Source organism: Dermacentor variabilis, chromosome 8, assembly GCF_050947875.1.
Source record: "Dermacentor variabilis isolate Ectoservices chromosome 8, ASM5094787v1, whole genome shotgun sequence".
NCBI classification, from domain to species: Eukaryota; Metazoa; Arthropoda; class Arachnida; order Ixodida; family Ixodidae; genus Dermacentor; species Dermacentor variabilis.
The window spans coordinates 131,855,088-131,880,669 of record NC_134575.1 but is presented as its reverse complement, the minus strand read 5'-3'; the positions used below and the strand labels follow the sequence as shown (position 1 = coordinate 131,880,669).

The window sequence follows — 25,582 nt, the reverse complement described above, 5'->3', positions numbered from 1 at the left end:
CCAATTGCGTAATTCTAAGAAAACCGTAAAACCTAATTTTGATCACACTGTATAGAAAGGTAGAGAAAGTGACTGAGAGAGAGCTATATAAACATTAAGAGAGAAAAACAACAGATGCAATCAGTCAATGTTGTTCAGAGCATAGGATAACAGCTAACTTTTGCAAGCGCTAGAGTCGCTCGAGCACGTTTGTTGCGTGGAAGAGCTGTAACAATGCAATCGCAGCCCTCTGCTGCGTAATGTAAGTTACATAGCGCAGCAAGGACGGGGGAGAAGCCGAGACAGGACAAGCGCTAGAGGAGAGGAAAGCCCCCATGAGCTTGTCCTGTGTCGACTTCTCCCCCTTCCTTACTGCGCCATGTTACTTGCATTGCGACGAATAACCAACATGCTGAAACCTATCCCCTCTGCGGTGACGGCTTGTGAGGAGGCATTCTAAAAGTGACTTGTTCTAAAAACAGCCAGTCGCGAATACTAGCTATTGGAGTACGGGCATTTTCCTCTGAACACTGTATAGAGGACACTCAGACAAAAGGTGTCTATTCATTTCTGCGAGACCACTGACATCAGAGGGAGCATTGTTAGCTATTTCAATAGCGAAGGCAGTATTATTTGGAAAGGGTGTACGCCTGTCAAAGCTGAGAAAGCAGGGTAAGATCGCATCGGTGGAGCCCTGGTGAAACGCAAAGGTGCAGCGAAGAGCCCAGGCGGTGCAATTGCTTGTTAATAAAACTTCCCGCGTGCCAGATGGAGTTTGCGCTATCTGGCGCCACCGCACTAATTATCCCGGGTGCCTGTGAGCGTGACCTCGATATGATTTTTGCGGGGTAAGTAATCTTTAACTCTTACACGAAAATTGGTCTATAGCTATTTCAGCTAGAATGTTTAACATTTCTCTAAGCCTGCCTCTTTTTGCGCGCATCGTGTTTTAGTGTTTATCGCCTATATCGTTCTGCAATTATCTGCTTTCATAGTTCACTTTTGTTGTGAAATCAACCACTGTCATAAGTACCTTCCCACTATGCTGCAATGTTTGCACTCCACTCCGTGCACTACAATGTTTACGCTGCAGATGCGCTTGCACCCTCTGATTTCATTGGCTTCCTCGTCTGTTGGCTTCATAAGTTCACATAACAATCTTCTACTACATTTAATTATGCTTTCCTGCGCCTTTTTATCCTATTTCTCTCGGTGGGGCACCAAAAGAGCATCAAACTTTCTGCGATGAAACCATTGTGCACTACATGGCGCGTTATGAGAAAAGTGGTCGACCCGCGTTGCATAATAATGATATTTCGCTTTCGGGCCGCATGAGCGCAGAAGCCCGGCCAAGTGCGATAAGTGCTCGGTCAGCAACCAAGCCGCTAATGACCTTCATTATAAGTGTACGCGGTAGCGTTATCGTAAGAAGGCATCAAAATGACGACTGCGTATAATGAAGCCGGAGCGTTACTCCGTTCACGCGTAACCACACAAACACACAAAAAAAGGAAAAGATCCATTACCATAGAACCAGACGGACATTCTGCCCAATTTGACGGCCACGAATGTTCGTGGCGCTCTTGGTGTCGCCTACATAAATGCGGCTCTGACCGATATGCGCGACATCAGTGTATGAAAAATGACTTCTGGGGAAAGCGGCATGTTCTTTGGATTATTTTGTTGCTTCATAGTTAGGTTACACTTTGCCTCAATATAGCAAGAATTTTTTTTGCTTAGTTATAGAAACATGCCAAAACTCTTCCATCCCCAAACACTTTCCTCTTTGATGTCTGTAATAAGCCATAAAAATATGACTTTGCCTGCAGACGTGGGTCTGCAGGCAAAGACACAAATGACTCTCGTTAACGGCGCGTGCAGGAAGAAATAGCTAGCGCCACCATTACCCCTTTTCATGAAAAATTTTAACAGCAGTTTCCAAGCAAAGTTTACTTTTCCCTCGCTTCGTTGGAACCAGCAAAGGAAGCGGAGCTGCGAGAATCGAATGTATAGTGAGCCATTTCGAGGCTGTCGCGGCATTTCGGCGATGCTAGGGCAATATCAACATTTACGAATGGTAGCTTTTTTTGCAACCATGGCGTACGCTGCGTGCAGTTTGCAAATTTATCTGGTTCTGTGGACACTGCGAGGTAACTTGCATATGCGCATGCTACGTTCTTTCACAGGCGAATGTGCAGGATATTTTTAAAGACATCGCTAGCGTTAAGTGTAACTAAATTTACGCATGGCAAATCTGATTAAACTTAGAATAAAAAGGTTCACAAAAAGTTCTGTACGACGTACGGTATCCCTCTTTGTGAGTGAATAATAATAAATTTCAAGAACAATTCAACTAAATCCTCGAGTTTTACTCGAGTTTTACTAGCCAAGAACACGATATGCTACGGGGCAGTCAGTATATTGGGAGAATCCGAATTATACTTGACGTACATGCGCTCTTTATCGGGCACATTAACCTAGGTACATGCTCATTCTTGAGTGCCCCCCTACTAGCTCCCCCCCCCCCCCTCTCCTTCAAAATGCAGCCTCCACGGCCGTGTCTTGTCATTAGCTGCGGAAAGCCATCGCGGCGGGTAAGTCTTATTGCTATTAACGTCGAATTAGCGTAACTCAACCGTCTTATACGCAACCGTTTACTGCCAGTGGTTTTGTTAGCATAGGATGGATGCGGGTGTATATCCGCACGTAATAACTGATAACAATATAATAAATATCATAGTTAATTCTGATGAAGTTAGGTTGGAAGAGTTCGTGCAATTATGTTTGTTCTCTTTCTGTGTCCACTCATAAAGATGAAAACACTTCTGCCACTGTTCTGGCCTTCCGAGGGTCTAAAACCGTCTGCCGCTTCATAGTTGCTTTTGACCTGTCTATAAAAATAACAAACTTTCTCTGTAGTAAAATGGTTTACCTAAGAACTAGTCTAAGCGCATTTTATTTGTCTAATTGCAAACACTGCAAGATATGTTATGTATTTGGTTATGCATTTTGTCAATGTCCATCTTCTAAAGTCTGTGGCTATCCCTGCTATTTGATCCACTCAGTGACCTCACCTCACTTAAAAAATCTCATTGAACAATTCCTATTCTGCAGGTTACGTGCTACATCCTACGTGTGTAGCCTACATTTGTTCTATTGGGCAAACGTATTTGGCAACGCTCGGTTTAAAACAGAGTGTTCACTGAATATTGCGAAGACGACAAAATGTGCACATGCCGATCATCTTTGAAATATGATTTTGAACGTTTTAGAAGAGCTTTAAATCTTTACTTATGACAATTTCGGGGTTCGATATTGCCAAAAAACTGTTAAAGAGCCTAATTCCCTGATGTCTGTTTAAAAAAAGAACAGTCAGCTTAGAGGGAGAAAAACTGTATATATTTCCCCAGGATAACATACCGCTTATGTAAGAATTCAAGCGTCTTGCAAGTTGAGTTAGCAAAAAAGCTCTAGATACACTGATTTATGTAGATAAGAAAAACAACGAGACACATTTCCACTTCATGTCAATGCCAAACAAACAGTGGACGCAGTATTACTGCTTGTTGCTCGGCTACAGGGTTCTTATTTCAAGAGAAGAAAGGCGCGAGGACATGTACGGAAACGTTCTTTCCGGTCAGTTCGGTTGGTTTTTGTTTTGGTTTTTTTTTGTTCTTGCGTCCTTTCGACCCCGGTGAGCGCATGTAGTATAACAAATAGTGAATTAAACAAAAGCTCCTTCCCAGAATTAGGGAGAGTGCATGCATATGTTCTCAAGCAGATATTCACAGAAAACAAACACAGAATACAAAAATGAAACGCAGTTTTGTTAGCAAAACGTTGTCGTATGTCACTCTGAGGAAAGGCGGCAAGAAGAATGTTTCCGCTTTTCGCTAGTTATATCCATGTACGACGTAAATACTTAGCTTGGCCCGGGTTGATAGGAACACCTGTATGACGTAAATACTTAGCTTGGCCCGGGTTGCTAGGAACACCTTCTATAAATATTAAACGGCTGAAGTGCCGCTAGTGCATCCTATATCGCTTGCGCGTTTGTTATAAGCAAACTCCAGCATACACATTTTCTCGTCTGATTCGCTTCTCAAGATGCTGACACAGTGGTACATCAGCAAAGATAAATTCAAAGAAATCCCTAAATCACCATGAGCTTTCCATAAGTTGCAGCATATCAGATAAAGAGTCGTAGAAGGGCTTGGTGATTTCTAAACGGAGCGCGGCGCCCCTTCGCCGAGGAGTCACGCCATCTATATGTAACCGTCAGCTTACATTATTGCGGAATGCATGGCAGTCGATGTTGCTATCGAATGTGTCGCATTAGCGGAGATAAATGGTAAGTGGCTCCTACGCCCAGATACGATCGCAATATAGTAAGTGTAGCTCCCGTAACTTTTTTCAAGAAATTATCTCAGATGAGTGCTGTTATATTTCGAAATGTCTCAAGACGTGGCCCTAAAAAGTGCAGCCAAAAGTGAGCTTTGCGGTGGTAATGGCGTACTTCGCATAGCTGCTGCACGAAGGGGATGCCATGTACAGTTAAGAATAGCGTTTAAGCGCGTTCGAGACAGAAAATTGATTCGGACGTTTGCGGCTGCGAAACGCCGGCACTGCGATGTCGTCATAACTTCTTAATGCGATCTCCTGAGCAGGCGTGTTTTCATTGTAGAAAAAGCAGAACGCAACCGTTATGATCAGTCATTCAAGGCTAACTGCTGTGGCGGTGAAAAAGCTTCCCGTGGTAAGGCATTGTATGTTCTTGCAACGACGTAATATTTTCCTTAGTTTTGTCAAAGTGCACTTGATGTCATAGCTACTCCGAAGCATTGTCAGTATGCGGCATTCCTCTTGGCGCATTTTTCTGGGTAACACGATCCGGATAAATTGCTCTTTGTTTTTTTCTTGCAAGAACCGCGAACTGCACAGCAAGCTGAATAATTTTTGCTAATCTGTAGTTTAGCATTGTATAGCGAAAAGTTTGTTTCTTTCATCATCATTAAACCTAATAGTTCACTTCCCCTCATCATCATGTAGCATGTTAGAGGCGCGTCCTCAGGCGTACCTCTCTATCTTTAAACTACAGTATGTCTCTGTCTTTCTTGCAGTACCCGATAGACAATGAGCGAAATGTATCGCGACAAACACATACATATCCTACTCTTCATTTTAGCCCTTGAATATACTCGATATTACTTGATGCCGATCGAATATTCACTAAAAAAATGGATTCAAGTGCTTAGCTGTCTTTCGCAATCTTAATTTTTTTTTGTGTCTATGTAACTACTGCCATACGCCAATCCTGTACACAGTGCAGTCGAACACAGCGGTAGAAAACGTCACAGTAGTACGGTACTACCGTGCTGTGCTACCAGTTGTACAGGTGGTAGTTTTAGCGGTAGTACCACCGCTATGCAGTAGCGCCAGTTGACCAGTGTTAAGAGCAGCGTTCTCCCGTTCTTCCCGCTTGACAGGTAACGCTTTAAGAACTTGTCGTTGAGACGCGTTTCCCGAGGTTTAAGACGCTGACAACGTCGTTAGAGACCATGAGCCTCTGGAAACAGCGCCGTAGCATTTGCTGCCGGGGGATCACAGACTGTGTGTCGGGTTGCAAACAGATCCTTGAGGAAGTGGCGCTGAAAGTGCCCATGGGCTCCTGCGTACGGGGATACAAAGGTGGTAAAGGGGCGCCTCCCATTGCACATCGTGCGACATATTGCCACAAATAAGCGCCCACGAAAACATCCCAAATGCTTTCCTCATAAATGGGTGGGTGGGTTCTTCATATGTGTTTTGAAGAATGAGAATAAATACGCAAATATTGCGTTAACGTAGCTACTTTAGAACATAGTATATTCATATGCACTGGCAACTCTCCCTTAACCGAATTATACTGTTGAAGCTTCACTAGGGTTGTAGGACACCAGCGTCTTGATTTGAGGAGCGTAAAATTGGAGCATGTGCTTGAAAACTTGCGAAAATTATTGTTGCTATCTTTTTCCTTCAAGCTCCTGAAAAGTTGTATTTTGGCATTTCCCAAATAAACATCAAATCCAGTGATTCTTGTTTTCTTCAACGAATAAATATATGCACTCAGTCAATCAAAAAGTGGAAGCACGTTCAAAAGTATAAAGCTTTCTTTTAGTTGTTGCGAAAACAAACATACGAAATGAATGAATAACGTTTTAATTTTAACAGAGAACTGGCCTCTGGCCTCAGTGGGAAGCAAGGCTTTTTTTTTTGGGGGGGGGGGGGGAGTAGCAGGATATAGGTGGCGTAATTTAGTCCTCTTGCAAACCTCTTTGTCACGCCCGAATCGCAAGCGAACTCCCACATGTAATAAGCGTTTCATGCCTCGTATGACCACGCCAGCCTGGTGTGTTTGTCCCGAAGTGCGCAAAGGCTTTAAAAGTCTCATATCACGTGTTTTTTGTAATGAAAAAAAAAACTTTCGTTTGTTTTGTATAAGGAGAAGTGGAATGGTTTCAAACGTTGGGCGTAGAAAACTCCGCTCGCAAGAGAACACAGACGTTCATTCCTCTTCATCCATGTTCTTTCCCACCACACTTTTGAACCTTAACGTTTACCAACTCAGGCAGCTTCCTGTCGATATAACTGTTTATGCAATATCTGTTATACGGATAGAAATATTTACAAAATATACAGGTGTACTCTGGCACAAGGAAGCGGTAACAGGCCGATAGGAGAGAAATTTCGGGTAGCAGCCTTCATGTGTATGAAACCAAGAACTAAGGTCTCTCTTTTTCTTAGCACTTGTGTCTTTGCGAGTGTAGTGACCAGATGTTTATGTAAATGAAAGCATGACTTCACCTTGAAAAAAAAAAGTACTTTGCTCTCGCTATACAGTCATTGAACTCATGCTTTATTTCTTTATTCATTGCACTGAAATTACATATCGTGATTCATTTAGTCAGTTGCTTGAATTATAATATTCTGTTCGCCCAAATTCGGCACCACAGAAGAAGCCTGACCCATCAAGAAGCTCATTTTCTAAGGAATTTTCTACTTAGCGGCAGGTCGCACATTCTGTCCCGGACGCGGCAGCTGTCTTCCCATTGTGATGGAATGCCAAAAATATGTGTGCCGTGCGTGGGCGTACATTGAAGATCCCGATGTGGTCAAATATATTACGCAGACTACTACTGTGACAGGCCTCGTAATTAGGACGGCTTTTTTGAACGCAAAACACGAGAATTACTTTTTTTTTCGCATGCATCTGCTGAATCTGTAGCAGGTCTTTTTGTAGTTCGCTATGTAAGGTTAACAAAATGCCTTGTTAAAGAATTTGTAGCTCTCACCGCTGCCTCAATGCGGGGACGCTATGATCGGCGCTCTCAGCCGGCGCCTTGGGGCCGGCTACAATGAAGAGAAAAATAGATGGTAGGCGACACTAACCTTTCAAGAAGGTACCTCTTAGTGGCACTCGCACTTCGGCGTTGGTGTTCTATAGCTTAACTTTAGGTGAACGCAAAGCACGAACCGAAATCGGAGGCAATTGTTTTCTATTAATTAGCCAGTTAAATATCATCTCACCTTCCTGTGTGTGGCGTCATTAGTGACGTCATTACTTCCGCTTTCTACTTTAGTGTTTCCAGTAATTTCGCCAAAGTCATGATCACCTGGTGACGCTACTTACCGCATTCCTCCCGACGCTGACCGCACGGTACGCGACTCCTTCTCACGCCCTAGCCGCCGTTTGTCTGCGCCAATGTCGACCCCCTCTACTGTGTTACGTACGCTTCGCCACTTCAACGCCTCTCGCTCGAAGCTCACCAACACCACCGCGAACGACGAAGGAGTGTTGCTCCAGCGCCGATTGAACCTTCCATGACGTGATGCAAAACTGAAGTAGCAAGATACGGGCTGTACCATCCACCGCCTTCACCCGGAGGATGTTCAACCCCACGCTACACGATCCTGCGTTGGTCAACGCCTCGCACTGCAGTAATCGTTGTGGGCTCACTGGAAACCCACAATCGGTCAGACACAACACAAGCCGCACCGAATTAGTTCCCCACAAACTCGGTCTGAAACCTCGTCATTGCTCCGGTGAAAGTTTCCAAATTTGCGTGATCGGAGCCTTATGAACGGTTACCATTTCTTACCGCCTCGCGCTCCGGCCGGGCAGCAGACTCACGGGACCGTCACCAGGGGAGAGCGCAAGGAAAGGAGACACGCAAGCGCTTGGAAGGCCGACAAAAAGAGGGCGGTGCCAACGTGGGCATGGCCGACGTGGGTCAAAGTGTTTTTATCTCTGTTCTTATCAGCTTAATATCTGATACGGGTTGTACTTGGACCTAAGATACAAAACGTATTTTTGTAAATTATTGGAGTGCTTAATGCCTGCTTCGCCTGCGCGGCAAGTCGGCCCGGTATTGTGCTATGTTCGGGATCGGCCCCCGTATGGGGAGAAATTCTTGTGCTCAATGAGCAAGGAGGACACGCGTATTGATATTTTATAAGCCTGCATGCGCGGGTCCTCTTGTTCTGACGCTTCACTGGGACACCTCGGTCCACGACAAATGAAAAACTTCGCCAGCGAATGCGTGCACCCTTTTGGGTTCAAGGGTAAGGGCTCTCTGTAATAGAATCCATATAATAATGGAGTAATAGTAAGCATTATTATTCTATGATTATATGTACAGTTTGTGTGTTTGTGTTTACGCTAGTCAAGCCTAATTTTACTCGTGAGGTTTGCGTCTATCGAGGCTCCAAATGATGCTTACAATAATCCCATCGTTATACATCTTATGATGCTGCCAAAAATATATCTTATAAGAGTATGGACACCGCTGGCGATCAAAAGCTACCATGCCATTTTATAAGCTCTTTGTTTATTTTTGGTTTAGCGTGGAGAGTTTTCTTTTTAAATACGCTTGTATCATAGCTATGACTCATCCAGAATTGCAGGTCGTTGTTGGATAATACAAAAGTTAGCAACTTTTGGACATAGTAGAATAATGAATCATGTACGATGAATGCATGCGGAAGTTTATTAATTTTAGAAAAGTGTGCAAGCTGCGCATTTGGCGAAAGAATACTAGCGCTGTACAAACCGTAGTGCTTGAAAATAGTGGATATGGGAGGAGAAGAAGGCGTGTGAAATGCAGACCCGTGAAGTGAGTGAGTGAAACAACTTTACTCGGTCCACAATAGATCCGAGTAAACTCAACGTCGCCTGAGGAAGAATTTCGAGAACCCGCGCGGCGTTTCACGCATTGAGTCCCTATTGTACTGGTGGGTACTAAATGGACTTTCATGTAAAAAGCGGGCGTTTGGCTCCGTTGGTATGGCATACTAAGGAATGGTTAATCACATAAATGTTCACGGTCATGCAAAAGGCACGCACAAGCGCGAATACACACACACACGCGCGCGCGCGCGCTAGCATGCACAATTGACAGTTTATTTATTTAACAGAGAATGAATTTCTTAATTAGCATTAATTTAAAAGAGCAGTGTAAGAAATCACGCTTGCGCTCCCAAATCTTGCAACGCCAAACCAGGAGAAACTTATACATAGCTTTAAACTTTACAGTGCTTTTTCGTCGCAACTTTTTCATTACCGTATGTCATAGAGGCTGCAACAGCACAAATAGAAAGACTCTCAATGTCTGCGTCAGTGATGCCTAGATTTGTTGCTTACGCCATAATATCAGCCAGCAGAGGAGCGTTGGGAGCTACGCTTCCCAATCTAAGAAAAAATGACGACCACGCGAGGAGAAAAATGGGGGAAACGGCTTATGTCACTAACACTTCATTACGAGACACAAAGGTGTCGCAAGGAGGCGTATATCCGATTTGCGCTAATTGAGAAGGCCCATGTAGCGATATTAGTGGCTTGGGGCCAGACCTCGAAGCCAATTATCCCTGGCAACTTCCAATTTGGGTTGGGGCAGATCAACGAATCATCACTGTAGGATTTGCTGCGATCCGCCGTAGGACTTCTATCGTACGACCAAACAAACATCGAATTCAGGCTCAGATTGTGCTCGATTAGATGCTTCAATTACCACCATTTTAGTATTACGCCCAACCGCCCTAATTGTGACCGCATTTGGTTGAGTCGCGAAGAAATTACGTACAGGCCTCGCAAAAATAGAGGATTAAAAACGTGTCGAAGAATCAATCGCAGAATAACTTTTATGCCGCCAATTCTGCCTAAACATTGAACTGCACAGTAAAGCGGTATCCACTGATTTGAATTAGAGGAAAATGATAAAAAAGTAACATATCTTTCCAAAAACCTTTGCTAGCTGTGCGAGCCTGTGAATGAAGCAGCGATGACCATAATAAATTAATAATCTTCATCTCTGGGGCTAAACCATTTACTTGAAAACGGTCCAGGCTAATTCATTTCGCCAAAAGGGGGGATGGAGCATAGCTTATTAAAGATAATATAACTCATCAGCGAATAGAAGACGCCGTAGCCCGTCGACTTTATCCCTTCAAAGACAGATTTTTTTTTTTGGAATGTCGACAACAACTTGACAAGTTTTTTTTACCTTCCTACCCATCATTAATGGACATCTCCATGTTAAAAGTATACGGCATTATTACGCATATATCAAACTTGTTCAGTCGTGGATAATGGTGGACAGCCAACAAGCGTGTCCAAGTTATGTAAATATACCTCAAGGCATTGTAGACTCCCCGAAACCCAGTGATATGACGTCTTATATATTTTTATTCAATGCACATTGTTACAAAGCACATAAGTATATATTTATTACACATCATAGAGGTCTCCTTTTTTATTGAAAGAGCCGGGTTACCGCCTTACACAAGACGCCAATGCACTGATTGGCTGCAGACCCTATTTGAGAAAAAAATAAATTATTTCTCTCTCGCGAGCAAAATACTGGACATTGAACACCCTTTCAGACATTGTAGTACGTTCGCGAAAATGTCCACGTGTAAAAATACTAATAGGCTGAACTGAAATGTAGCCACATTAGGTATGCAAGCATGTCTTTTATCCATGCTGCAACGTTATAGCTTTTTTTCATTATTTCAGAGACTGAAAAAAAGAGTCGCGTACAGATATGTGTGTGCACTGGCTAAATCAGTCATTGGCAGGCTTCTATAAATGATTCTCTAACGTGCAACAAGCATTAGTAACATCCTGGACTATGCAGTGATCATCCTTTTCTTGATACCGCCTTTTCTGCCAGATTACAATGCAGTTTTTCTACTAAGCGATAGAAAAAAAAATGATTTTCATGGAGAGATATATTCAAGCATCGCATAGACAAGAGTACGTTTTCCTATGCAAGAATACTAAAATTAACAATAACTTGGAGTCCTTTTCAAAAGCAATAATGATTGATTATTTCTTTGCAGATGGTGCTGTGAAGAGTATTTCAACTTAGAAGACGAGAAACAACACAGTGCGACCCTCCTTCAGTGATGACACCCACGGCTGCGAGTTTAATATCAGCAACTGCAGAAGATCCTGGGAACAGAAGTGCTTCAGCGTATCTGACGAATATTTCCACAATGCCTACATCAGACCCAAGCGTAGCCTTGACGACCTCAGCCGCTGTACTAATGCAAAAGACTCTAACTGCAATTCGCTCCGCTTCAGCCTGTAACATGAGCAGTGAACTTTGTATGGAGCATGAAGCGATCAACGTTTCTAAGTCGTCGTTTCTGGAACAAGATCGGAATGATTACGACGACTACAGCGAGATCAAGGTAGTGGAAGAGGTGCTTGCCATTGCTGTGCCGATCCTATTCGGGGTGATCGCCGTCATAGGATTTTTCGGTAACGCCCTCGTGGTCCTTGTGGTGCTGTGTAACCCTCAGATGAGATCAACCACCAACATTCTTATTATCAATCTAGCCATGGCCGACCTTCTGTTCATCGTCTTCTGCGTGCCATTTACAGGTTGGGACTACACGCTCAACTACTGGCCGTTCGGCGACACCTGGTGTAGAATCGTACAGTACCTCGTGATCGTTTGTGCTTACGCGAGCATTTACACGCTCGTCCTGATGTCCCTGGACAGGTTCCTCGCTGTAGTTCATCCGATAACGTCCATGACCATAAGAACAGAGAGGAATGCATATCTGGCCATTCTTTTCACGTGGATCATGATTCTCCTGGCCTGCATACCGGCGCTCTACTCCCACGGCATGATCATCGAGGAGGCCTACTCGTCGTGCACTTTCCGCGTCGACAAAGGCTACAACATAGCCGCCTTCCAAATATCCTTCTTTATGTCTTCCTTCGTCGTTCCGCTGGCCCTCATCTTCGTCCTCTACGTCCTCATGCTAAAGCGCCTCTGGCTGGGAGTCGCTACCGGGGGACGAGTGAGTGCGGAAAGCGTTCGCTCCAAGAAGCGCGTCACCCGACTAGTCGTGGTGGTTGTGCTGGTGTTCGCCGTGTGCTGGTGTCCCGTGCACGTCGTGCTGGTGCTCAAGAGTCTAGACCTCTACGGCAGACCAATGAATCCTCCCCGCATTGTCGTGCAGATTGCGTCGCAGGTGCTCGCTTACACTAACTCGTGCGTGAACCCGTTCTTGTACGCTTTCCTGTCGGACAACTTTCGCCGGAGCTTCCGCAAGGCCATCTTCTGCTACAAGAAGGCTTCCGGCAGAAGCGTTGGTGGGACCGGATCGTGTATGGCGCGCACACGGACGCCAGACGACACGGAACGAACGGAGAGGGAGACAACAGCTACGTGCATCACGAAGGCGTCCAACATATCAAATGATATCTTGTAGTGGTTCCACATCATTGCATTTGCAGCAGACTGCCATGCACATGTCAGCCGTCAGAAATAAAGTTGCCATTAGACTTTTGTAGCACTATGAGATAGAAGGTCATTGCAAAATATTGGTACAGAATCGCACAAAGATTGTTAACGTAGACGTACTTGCCATTTACGGCGTTATGGCGAATAGTTGTATGTGTCTCACCACCCGACTCTCTGGAGCCGCTGGAACAGGTGCCCGTGGCGAGCTGCCGGAAAAGCCTGGACACTGGCCGGCGCAGCCCAGTCAATTTTCTACAGCAAGTGCATAAACCTTCTTGTTCCTCTATATCCGGGACCATCAGCTGGATTATTAGTCGTGGGTTCACTACGGGAATATGGGAACATTTGTCCCGCTGCCAGCTACTGTAATCCACCATGAATGTTAGGGTATTGAATTGCCCCCGAAAAAAACTAAGAATCGAAATATGTTTCACTAAGGCCACGTTACTGTGTCGAGTTTTGCGCTAAGCGATGATTAACATACATTTGCACATTGTAGTAAGAGTATAGTGTGTTTTGGTCGCACGCATTCTCACAATACGTCGCCACCTCACCTGGGTCAGCATCTACGCGTAAAATATTGGTACACCCGTATTCACTACTTTGTCTTTGATGTGCGAAGCCTCTGTTATGGCAGGAGATGGTTCAGCCAGACTAGAAAACGAAGCGCGTGAGTGCAACCTAATAAACAGATGGCTTGTCCGGAAGACCTATTGTTCTTACACTGACATTCAAGAAAACTGGTCATTGTATAGAAAGCGCGAAGATGAAGCTTAATGTACAAATACGAAAGTCGTAGGCTTAAGAATACTCCTGCCTGCAGTGTTCGAAACAGGGTTGCGAATACAGTATTTAGTGTCGTTATATTATGACCGTTGTGTGGTTTCTGTGTACATAGATTGTGGACAAACTATGTACTTGGCCTCCCATTCTCTTCGTCATTATCGCTTTCCTTACTTGTTTAAAAACTTTAAAACTTATCTTTCGCCAAGTGAACTCTTTAGTGAAATCATAGCTTCCTTGTTACTTAACCTTCATCTTGGGCCCCATTACTTCTATTTGAGGCTTCTGAATGCTGTCAATGAAATATAAGTGTCCCTGTTAAGCGGACAAGCCACTTATAGATCAGTGTGCACCGGTTCAGGTTTGGTATTTTGTCACGAGGTGTATTATGAGGCGGTCTCCCTATATATATATATTCGTCTTCGCGGTTTTCCATGAAAAGCCACCGTTGTTACTGCTTACGTCTTCAACTACAGTCACTATATTTAACTTCGTTTTCTTCTTAAACTTTGCTTACTCTGCTATCTGCGTGGTACCTGACTCAATCACTAACTAGAACGTGTTGACGCGCCCGTGAGATTCTACGATGCTCCTCTTGGTCCGTCAATGTCTCCTGTTTCATGAACGATTTGCACATGCGATGAAGTGATCAGGAGACGTATATTTTACGTGCTGCGGAGTTCATAGAAATATGACCACGCCAACCCTTACTGTTTTTCGCGCACAACGGTACCTGCACTTCTATGTATCATAGATTATTTTCCTTCACCGGAAGGCTCGGTTGAGTAAGAGAGTTAATATTGGTAGCTGTGTTCATGCTGTAGTGCCGCACAAGGAATTGCTAGTTCCGGGGCTGATTGCACGATGCGTTGTGGTTGAGACTGTCATGAAATTCAACGCCTATTTCCTTTCCTTTACTTGTTTTTATTTACACATTGTACTATTTTGATTTCAGTGCGAAAGTGCTGTCACCCCATGTATGTCCCACTATAATTGTTTCCGGCGCTTGTGCAACATGAATTGAAAACGTGGCAGCGAAAGTTTTCGCAATTATACTCACGCCTGGAAAGCTCTTCACTGCAAGTGACAGCACATTTATTTTATTTACGTGTCAATTTAATGACGTTTACGAGTGATATATTGTATATAAGATAAAAAGCAGTTTTTGGAGCTTGAGGGTCGTGTTTCTCTTATCTTAAGCTAATAATATTGAAGCGAATGGGCTGTTGTGTCACTTTATTTCTTGTTTCACCTCCAGCGTGATGCATCGTGCCGTTGGCACTCTATACGCAGGTAAAAAGGAGTCGGTCACTGCTTCTACAAAAATTCTGCTGTACTATGTTGTTCAGTGTTAACTTCGTGAAGCTTTGATTTCAACTAGATGTTTGCCGATATTGTACGTACATCACGTTCATGTTATGCCTTGAAGTGTAAGTCTGTCCAATCAATGATACGTGAGCACTAAATGATGGTCTCACGCATCTCATCATACACACTATGACAGCACGCATTGACTCCATTGCAACATTTTTAACGCTATGTTCAGAGTTTATTGGCCTTGTGCTGTTATATTACACCACTCGGCACAATATAAGTAAGTGTTATCTGCTGTCTACCACGAAGGTATCTATAACACAGCATGTTTATTGTTTTGCCGTATCCCAATTGATTGAACTCATTGCCTCATTAAGTCTGTTGAAAAATGGGAATAAAGTTGCCCTCTGCCTCCACCAGAGGAACACAGGGTTTGTTCACGTGGCATCTCTTGCATTCCAAGCTAGTTCACACTTCAAATGATTTATTCTACCTCTCTTAACAGGTGGCTGCTGCATAACAAGAGCAAGCTGGGTTCTAAACGGCTTCAGAGGTTGGTTAAGCTCCAGTACATGTGTCGATATGTACCGATCTACGGATAGTCCATTCTAAGTGAAGACTGTGTTCAACTGAAGAGCACTTTGACGGCTTCTTAAACTTTGTTAGTAAAACCATCTATTTAAGCTTTTGCAGAATGCTATGAGTAGGTACCCGACATGTTCGTTTTTGTATCTAAACTATCGCTGTCTTACTGTGAAGGACACGGCAACATAAGGGAGACATTGATCCTTCCGCTGGGATTTAATTCCTTCAAATTGTGACGTTGCATGTGGCGTTGATATCGCAAGTGTCCCAAGAGAAACAGAAGCCCCGCTACGACCTCCGCCACCGTGATGTCCATTTTTCGACCGACATCCTCGTGGGGCTTTGGTCATCAACTCGCAAAGCGGCCCCTTGTGAAAAACTACCCTCCTGGGACACAGGCCCATATCGCGTTCTCCGCCATGTCACTGATATCACCTATTGAATCACACTAGGCACGCCAACTACGTCCTCCGCTGTGACAACCAGCGCCTCAGATATTTAACCGCACTAGGACGGCGCGTTAGCCGCCAATGGTAGTATTACCATACCATCGGCTGACGCCGAAGAAGTTGAATACCCTTAATTTAACTCTTTTAGGACAACTAGATGTGATCGAATAACAGGAAACGTCGAATTACCAAACAAATTGATGGAATTGGAAAGTAGTGATGGCACGAAATAGGGCCGCTTTCACGCTGACGCAGAAGTACTGTCGTATGGTTGAGCGAGCAGGCCCTGCTACTACAAAAACCACCTCAGGTTCTCACCGAGCCGGCAGGCGGCTTTGAAGTCTTTGCTAAACGCTGGGGCTCTGAGGCAGCATTACAGGGAGCCGAACTAAGGTCGCCAATCAAGGTATTGCTTTTCTCCCAATTATAGAATGTTTTCCGTACAAGTGGCCTTGCGGATGAGTTTCCCGCTGACGCTTGTTGTTTCTGCCTGTAATAGGCTAGCAGCCACCGTACAGAGCATTGCGCGAGCTTCTCTGTGGTTATTGCTGATCTCTTCCAGGAGCTCTCGGGTAAGCATTTATCTGTGTCGCGGCGTCACGCGTATTTTGTGCGTGGTCAGTGGTTAGTGTGTGAAGTGATGCAGATGATTTGCAGGTGTACACAAGAAATGAGTTTGTGGGTGAGCTGCAGCCTCTGTCTGCGCAGACAAACACTACCGGAGCCTGAAGGAATTACTACAGAAGCATAGCGGCGCAGACGTGTCATGGCCTTCTCATTGAAAGTGGTGATTACATTAAGTGTGGATGCTGCACTTTGTTGAACAAAATGTATGGCACTCAGAAACATGGCCATAGGCTGGATGCTGTGATATGGAACGTACGAGTTCAACCCTTTGTATGGTGAAATGTTCTCTACAGTATGTTCCACAAGGGCCAATTCTTCGCGTTCTCCACCCAGCAAGGTGTCCCTTTAGCCACGGAGATGCTACTAAGTGGGGGTGAGAAGAACCGGTTTAGTAGGTGACGCTTTGGCGACCACAAGACAATGAATAATGACACGTTGATACTGTCAAGTTTTTTTTTATATCGTAGCACATCCATTTTGAAATTATACTAAAGTTCATGTTCATGCCTAGGCGGATCATACTAGGAGCGGGACCCTTGTGGCATGCAATGTACAGAATCTTTTCCTCTCCTGTGGTCACGCGCCTTTTTTTGAAACGCCAGAATAGAGTTTACTTATAGCAACACGATAGTGAGCCAATTCGTTTAAGTGAGTCGGCTGGAACAAAGCATGAGTGTAGCTCAAAGAAGAACCGCCCTGCTCCCCTATAATGTCTATGGCTCGAATACCAGAACGTGCGGAGAGGCGAGCAGCCAGTAGAAGGACGCAGCTTCTACTGCCAATCGCCGCTGCGGACAAATCACCGTGCTTACGCGGCGAGATTACACATTCGAGATCCTTCGGCTCTCTAGCTGACGTCGACAAGCGACTGAACCACGAACTGCACTGACAAGTTGCTGCAGTGTTATTACGTCACCGATAACTTTAGTGCTGTGAATTGGAAAAAGGAACGCAGCACTACAAGATAGCATTCTTTCTCAGAATGTAGCTCTAAGCTTGCGTTACTGTTCAGTAAAGCTTCATTTGCGCAGCCAGACAACAAACTTATGGTATTTTTTGTGGCTGTAATATTCTAAATAAATAAAACTGCTTAAATAGCCTTATAAATCGCGGTTGTGAGCAAAGAGGTGCCTAGGACACGTTTTGTGGATATTTCTTTTAGCAACAGACAGCATTCAAGCTGTGGCTGAACTAATAGCGAGTGAAAAATTTATCTTGGGCTTAGTCAGCAATAACAAAGAATTTTCAAGTGGCAAGTATCAGACATGAAAGATTCCAACGAAAAGATGTGGAGTTATTTCAATTGATTTCTTTCTAACAGTCGGAAAGAACCAGGATGTGAAGGATCAAAGAGAAGCGGGTTTCGTTTATTGGCTGTTTCTTGCTGAAGGCGAAAAGAGGCGAGCGCCTAAAATTGCTCACGAAAATTTTGTAACAGTGCGAGAAAGCTCAATAAATGGTATAAGACCGAAGCTGCACTGTTGTTTCTTTCTACACTTTTTGAAACAACTGCAGGACAGCTGGCCCAAGCAGGAATGCATAAATATACACAATAGCAAAGTATATGAACCACAAACAACCCAAAAATAAGAAATGCGTTCCCTCTCTGAAACCGTACGATAACACAAACTGATGTATTAGACCGCCCACAAAAATAACAATGCCAGGAATACAGACATGCATCCGGTTATCTTGTCCAACATTTTCGAAGTAATCAGGAACATAGAAAAAAGAAGTTCAGCTTGCCATATTTTTTTGTCTATACATTATGCTACGACTGGGGGGGGGGGAGATTAAATTGAGTGATAATGGCAGCTGGTTGCATAGAGAAGAACGAATATTGGCGAGAATTGAAAGGTAGCTTGAAAAAGCTACAAAGACAGCTACATAATTCGATGGATTTGATAATATAGGATTGAAAAGTCCGGGTAGGCCTTTTGGCCATAAGCCATGGGTTATAACTAGAGCTAGCTCCTTTGTTCAGTACATGCAATCGAAACGTCTCATAATACCGCACGCATCCATTCAGATGATGATGTTGGTTTATGCAGACACAGGCTGACCTGATTTATTTGAATTTACGCAACGAATGTATCGGATCTAAAATAAGGGTTACTTGGGGTCTCCTATTCGGGGCCGTTACGTAATAATTGAAGTTCAGTTTCGAACACGCACCCTTTCGAAATCCTGGCCTGCAACCGTCTCCTCGACAGAAGGACTGCTGGCGGCGTAGAAACTGCCATTGTTGGCATGCAATTACGCAGTGCCTAGTTGTGCAAGCCTAAGTGCGATATGGCGTCCGGTAATTGAGGTTGCATGCCGACCCCAAACAACGAGGGTAGCACGCTATTTAGATGATTACAGGCTGAATGAAATGAAGCAAACATTTCTGTCTAGTCAGAGACCTATGATATTTCCGTATGTCTATATTGCCATTTATTCATTGAAGCACTGATGGTGCGCACTTATGGTGCGCACTTATGGTGCGCACCGTCCACAAATAAGCGCTATGGGTTTAGAGAGGCTTCAGTTGCGTTGAGCCAAGGGGCACCAGGACACACTCGACCCACAGCCACACTCGACCGTACACACACACACGCACAGGCGCACATGTATATATGTGACCAAATTGACGCGTATCGCTGCAGACACCTCGTATTGGTGAAAAAAAATGGGCAGCATAAATATGCCACTATGATTTTTTTACTTAAGTTCATTTTTCATTTCGTTTAATTTATTTACCCTCAAGGCCAAGGCATTACAGAAGGGGGTGGGTACAAAAATTTGAAAAAGAAGAAAATGCAGCGAAACTTAGTGTTTGACATATCTAGGTGGTTCCTGAAGTAGCAGTATTAGCTTAAGTAGTGTGAAACAGGCAATTGTCTTTAATGGCGGCGGTTGGTCCGGGAAGGTGGTGCCAGTCGCATGCTGTACGGAGAATGAAAGACTGAAAACTATGAGGTTTCACGTGTCAAAACCACGATCTCATTAAGAGGCACGTCGTAGTGGTGGACTCCGCAAATTTCAACCACCCGGGGTTCTTTAACATGCACCTATATACACGGCTAATTTCACACCCATCGAAAGGCAACCACCGTGACTGGGATTCGATCCCGTGACCTCGTGATTAGCAGCCCAACACCATAGCCAAGTAAAACTCTTGCTTGGGCTAGTTGGTTCATGCTTGAATGAGTAAAGGCAATGCGCAGAAGAACAGGACTCAAGCAAGAACACGCGCCGGTCCTATCGTGTTTGTTCTTCTTGAGCGCTGTTCTTCTACGCCTTGCCTTTACTAATTCATAGCCAAACCACCTGGGGTCAGGTGTTTTCGCAATTCGCCCCCATAAAAATGCGGCTGCTTAGCCAGGATTCAATCCCGCGACCTCGTGTTCAGCAGCCGAACACTATAGCCGCTGAGCAGCCACGGCGGATACTACAACTTTCTTTTGCATGAGGAAAGCTAGTCACAGGCAATAGGCCATGGGAAGAACAGACGACAAAGAAAAGCAGCGACAGCAAACGAAAGCCACCATCGCCTTTCGTTGGAAATGCTCATACTGAACACCAGACTAAGATCAGTCCTGGGCGAAATGATATCATTCACACTTTTCAGTCGCTTCGTGCAATGCTCGTTTTATTTTTCCACCTCACACAAAACAAAGCATTCGTAGGCATTTGTGAATTCAGCGCAACAATTTCCTTCCAGTCGGTGAGAACCCTATACGATGTTCCGCGCCTGCTGCCCTGTAGTGTAGTAAAGCCAACATGACGGCGTAGCAAATTCGGCCGCATTGGTCTGGTATCGCGAAGTGAACAATGGGAAGCGTGCCCAACGCCAAGCGCAAGTTCACTAAAACACGTCGCATTGGCAACATCAGCATTTGCGTCGCTCCAGTTATGTTGCCTTCGGTGCTTTCCCGGTGGCGCGCAGTTCGATCACTGAATTCAGCGGGTTGGGACGAAGCTGTGGCCAGTTGTGTGTATTCAGTGGTTTAAGTGCATATCATATGGGTTATACTAAAGATGGGTTGGATCGCATAGGGCAGACATTGCGAGCTCCTGATTGGAAGCTTACCATTATTATTGAAAAGGAAGGTATACAATCAGTGCATTTTACCGTTGCTGACATATGGGGCAGATACTTGGAGACTTACAAAGAAGCCTGAGAACAAGTTAAGGGCCGCGCGAAAAGCGATCGAATGAAGAATGCTAGGCATAACTTTCGGATACAGAAAGAGAGCGGTTTGAATTAGAGAGCGAACGGGTATAGACGACATTATAATTTACATGAAGAGAAAAAAAATGGCGCCGGGCAGGTCATGTTATCCATAGAGTAGATAACCGTTGTACCATTAGGGTGGCAGAATGCGTACAAAGAGAAGGGAAGCCCAGTAGAGGACGACAGAAGACTAGGTTTCACGGCGAAAAAAAACTTGGAATCAGTTGGCGCAGGAACGGGGTAATTGCAGATCGCGGGGAGAGGCCTTCGTCCTGCAGTGGACATAAAATAGGCTGATGATAATGATGAAGCGGAAGATGATGATGATGGTGAAGTTCTGAGCAAACTGAACATCAGGACTACTCCCAGTGCTACATTCGCCTGACATGTAAAAAAAAAGAAACGAATGGTTTAGCTTGTGTCGAGCTGGCATAATCTCGCTCAGCCATAGAACAGCATCCTAAATTTATCAGATTCGCTCCGACTTTGCCTGAATGATTGATGCGGGTTCATTTGTTTTAATTACCCGCAAGGAAAGTTGAAAAATACCTAACAAAAAGGGATCAGACAAGCAGACAAAATCTCTCGCATTCTATTCCCTCAACGCCAAGAAGAAGTAATCAAGCTATTAAGACTGGGAAGGATTAGGAGTGAGGATTAACGTCGAAATCTCAACATCCTCCTGCTTTCCGATGATATTGTACGGTTCCGAAACGCTGAGGATAAATTGCAGTAATTTATTGACAACCAAGAAAGTGTAAGGGATGGTTGAAGAATGATATGCGGAAGACAAATGTAATACTGAAAGACCTGTCGAACGAAACAGAATTAATAAAAGACAGTTACCCTCTAGAATCTGCGCAGGAGTACGTTAATATGGGTCACTTACTCACAGGAGACCCTGATCATGAGAAAGAAATTTACGGAAGCATTAAAAATGGGGTCGATACACATACGGCCGGCATTACCAAATCATGACCGGGAGCGCACCGCTGAAGGTGAAAATAAAAAGGTAGAATCGTTCCATTCTTCAAATACTATCATATGAGGCAGAAACTTGCAGGTTAATTGAAAGCTCGAGAACAAATTATCCGCCGGGCAAAAAAGTCATGGAGCGAAAACTATTCAGCGTAACGTTAGGAGACAGAAAAAAGCGGCGTGGTGAGAGAGCAAGCAGGTATAGCAGTAATTAAGATTAAGAGGAAAGATAGAGGTGGATACGCAGCGTTATTTGTATAGGCAAGATAAGGCAGAAGTGGTCCATTTGAAATAGGCAGATGGTGCTTAGGAAAAGGAAGCGCTGTCGAGAACGCCAGAAAATTATTAGGGGGGGGGAGGGAGGGTGCGGTGATGAAATGAGCAAATTGGAAGGCATAACTTGGAATCACCTAGCGCAGGTAAGCGGTAAATATAGGTCGTTGGGAGCATCCTTCCTTCTGCAGTGGACAAAGACGCGCCAACGGTGAAGTGTTAAAACATCCAAAATTCGTGCCACATTTTAACGCACTGTTGCTCTTTCGGCGCAGATCACTTCGCACTGCTATAGGCCGTATGCGAACGTTTACAAAACGGTGTCTATCCACGCTTCGATACCAGCAACCCCACCTTGTCCTCGAGGTATACGTGCAGCGGTGCCTCCGAAGAAAGTGCGTCAGTGTCGCAAGATCGATGACTGGGACTCACTTGACCCAAAACAGCTATAATCTTTAATCGCTATGTGCTTCGCATACGGTGCTGCGCATTATTCTAGGTGTGCACTCGAACCTGTGTTCTTATGAAGCTGGTAAATGTATGGAAACGTTGGCGCTGAGCATCGTGGGCATATTCAGTTAGCCTTGACTTCTATGAAGTGACCCTTAGGCTGTGACGGACACCGCAGCTAGGGGCTCCAGGTCTTGACGTCACGAACCAGGGATTTGTTGCTGGGTTCTAATATTGCACTGCACGCGCCATTGTGCATTTCGCCTCTGTCGGAATGCGGCCGCCTGAATATCCAAAACGAACTTTTCACATGGTGGGTGGCATAATCTTTTATCAGGTGCGGTAATAGTCACGAAGGAGCAATGAACGCTGATACAACGTCAAAGTGTAATAATAATTGGGGTTTTACGTGCCAAAACCACTTTCTGATTATGAGGCACGCCGTAGTGGAGGACTCCGGAAATTTTGACCACCTGGGGTTGTTTAACGTGCGCCTAAATCTAAGCACACGGGTGTTTTCGCATTTCGCCCCCATCGAAATGCGGCCGCCGTGGCCGGGATTCGATCCCGCGACCTCGTGCTCAGCAGCCCAACACCATAGCCACTGAGCAACCACGGCGGGTAACGTCAAAGTGTGTTAGGCAACAAAACTTGCGCGTGCGGATGTTACGCAATGAAGTTTATCTGCCAGAATTTTCAGAGTGTCAGCAACCACGGCCTCTTTCAGCATTTCTCTTTCACGGCTGCTTCCGTAGCTCTCCGTGCTCTCGATAGGGGTCACATGCGAAAGGAGCGCGCCTGTCGTCGTTTGTTGGCACTCGATGACGTAGTCGACGAGCACCTTACAAGGGGTACTTGCTGCCGAGGGAACTGATACTGAGCCTATATATGCGCGATATTAGAACCTCGCCTCCAACCATGTGCATCGCGATCACGTACCATATCGATGAACGTGTGCTGATGACTTTTCCTTTGGAGGCCAGAATAATTATTTATTAGGGAGCTTCCTTGCTTTTTTCCCTAATTAATATCAAAAGAAAGGCACTTATTCTTTTTGTAATACGTTGGTGGGGATGGTGATGGTGGTGGTGGTGATGAGGCTGCTGAACGCGGGATTAACCTGGGAGACCTGAGCGCCAATTTCTCCACCTGGGCGTTTCATTCTACCCTAAATGTGTCCCCATGTGCCCACCTGTTCTGTCTCCTGCAGAAATGAGAAGAGTCCGCGACATTTCCACTGCTATGCTGTGACGATGTTGCGGTGAACGGGCGAGCGTGGTGGCGCTTGTCGTCGCTGTGGAAGGCCACCGAAAAATAGAGCTGCGAAATGGGGGTGTGCATTGATTTGGGCGTAAGAATGAGCACCAACTACAGATGCATGATCTGTGATGATGCTATCAGTTGACCGTGCTTGTTTCAGTTGCTGTCGCTTATTTCGAGGTTTTCATCCTCCTCGTTCTCATACGACGCCGTAAGGTAAATGCACCGTTACTTTGGTTTCGCCGTTATCTTAGCGTAAAAACACTTTGGCTAAGAAAATTGGTACGAAAAGCGAAGTTTAGTGAATTTTACTCCAGTACTGAAGACCGCTCTTTAAGAGCACCTCACTTCATGACACTAACTGGGCGAAATTTAGAAAAAATCAAACTATCATGGTATTTCCACCCCTTCTTGCAATATTAGAAGCGTAACTCTTATATTGCCTGAAATTATTACAATAGTATACTCCGTTGCGACGGTGTCGAGCAATAAGTTTTTGAATGGGCATTTCTCTAAACTACAGTAGCTGATAGTGCGCCGGATCGCTTAATTTGTTTACTGTTCTACGGTCACATAAGTACATCCTTCGTGTGTACGGGTTCAATTTGGAATCCATAACGCCAAGCTTTTAATGTAACATAGAAACGACCAGTTTCCTCTACCATTACAACGTCAATTTTCCATGACTGAAGCAGCGGAATAGATTAGCATTTTTTCCTCACTGTAAAGTGTGGTGATCGTCTTTTAATACTTGCACGCATCGTCGCACGTGTATTTCTTTCCTTTTCTTAGCTTTCACGTTACTTTAAGTTTTTTCTGACTGTTTTGACGTTGCGTGGTATTGCGATCCGCGAATAATTCTTATGTTAAGCGGATGCCTTCTTTGTTGTTTTGAACAGCGCTTGTTTTATGTCAATGCAACCGTAATCGCTCCTTACCCATTTAGTTCATGAGGGCCCGCAAGGTATTCAAAAATTAAAAAAAAGAATGAGTGAGTAATACTGTATTGTATGCCCAAAGTTTCCCCACGAAGTCAAAGGCCTTTGAGCTGCGGTGTCGCACGAACAGAACATAGTAGACTGAGCATTAGAAGAAAGCCTTAGCTCGCGGCCACCTGCGACGCGGCTAGTCCCATGCAAAATTAAAAACAAAAATAATTTCTTGGGACTTCTTCTTCACCAATTTCAACAAAATTATTAGTATTTGAGAAAGCTCAATTCGAGCGTGTGTAGGAATTTTTAATAACATTTTGGCATCTCAAAACCTTCCAAAATGGTGCAGAAGTCGGTAAGTAACACAGATTTTCGCACCAAGTTAATAAATCCGTACCTCGGCACCAAAAGCATACACTGCGGAAAAGACCGCCAATAATGCTATAAAGTATTGCGCAACCAATTGTGGGATCGAACATCTGTCTTCCAGAGAAGCAGCCCACTGCAAACATGAAGCCTGTAGCGCAATGACCATTGGGTCAGAACCGCACGGATGCTTTTCACGCGTGACCCGTCGTGGTTACTCAGTGGCTATGGTGTTGGGCTGCTGAGTACGAGGTCGCGGGATCGAATCCTGGCCACGGCGGCCGCATTTCGATGGGGGCAAAATGCGAAAACACTAGTGTATTTAGGCGCACGTTAAAGAACCCCAGGTGGTCGATATTTCCGGAGTCCTCCAGTACGGCGTGCCTGATAATCAGAAAGTGGCTTTGGCACGTAAAACCCCATAATTTAATTTTCACGCGCCATAGTCGCTGCAAGGTCGATTCAAATAGGTCGCGAAGCTTCGGGCGAAAAGCGGTTCAGTACAGACTGTCACCGACATCAGCATGGGGGGTTATGGGAGCAGCGATTGAAGCGCCACTATGTTTGGAGGGA

The 25,582-nt window shown here is 44.8% G+C and overlaps 1 non-coding gene and 1 pseudogene across 1 annotated transcript; both read left to right on the top strand.

Moving 5' to 3' along the window:
* Positions 1 to 15,304, top strand: part of LOC142590592 (allatostatin-A receptor pseudogene) — a 123,980-nt pseudogene extending 108,676 nt beyond the window's left edge.
* On the top strand, positions 8,236 to 8,418 carry LOC142591800 (U2 spliceosomal RNA). The gene has a single exon (XR_012830533.1). It is a non-coding gene; the product is annotated as a U2 spliceosomal RNA (small nuclear RNA).
* Positions 15,305 to 25,582: the final 10,278 nt, after the last annotated feature.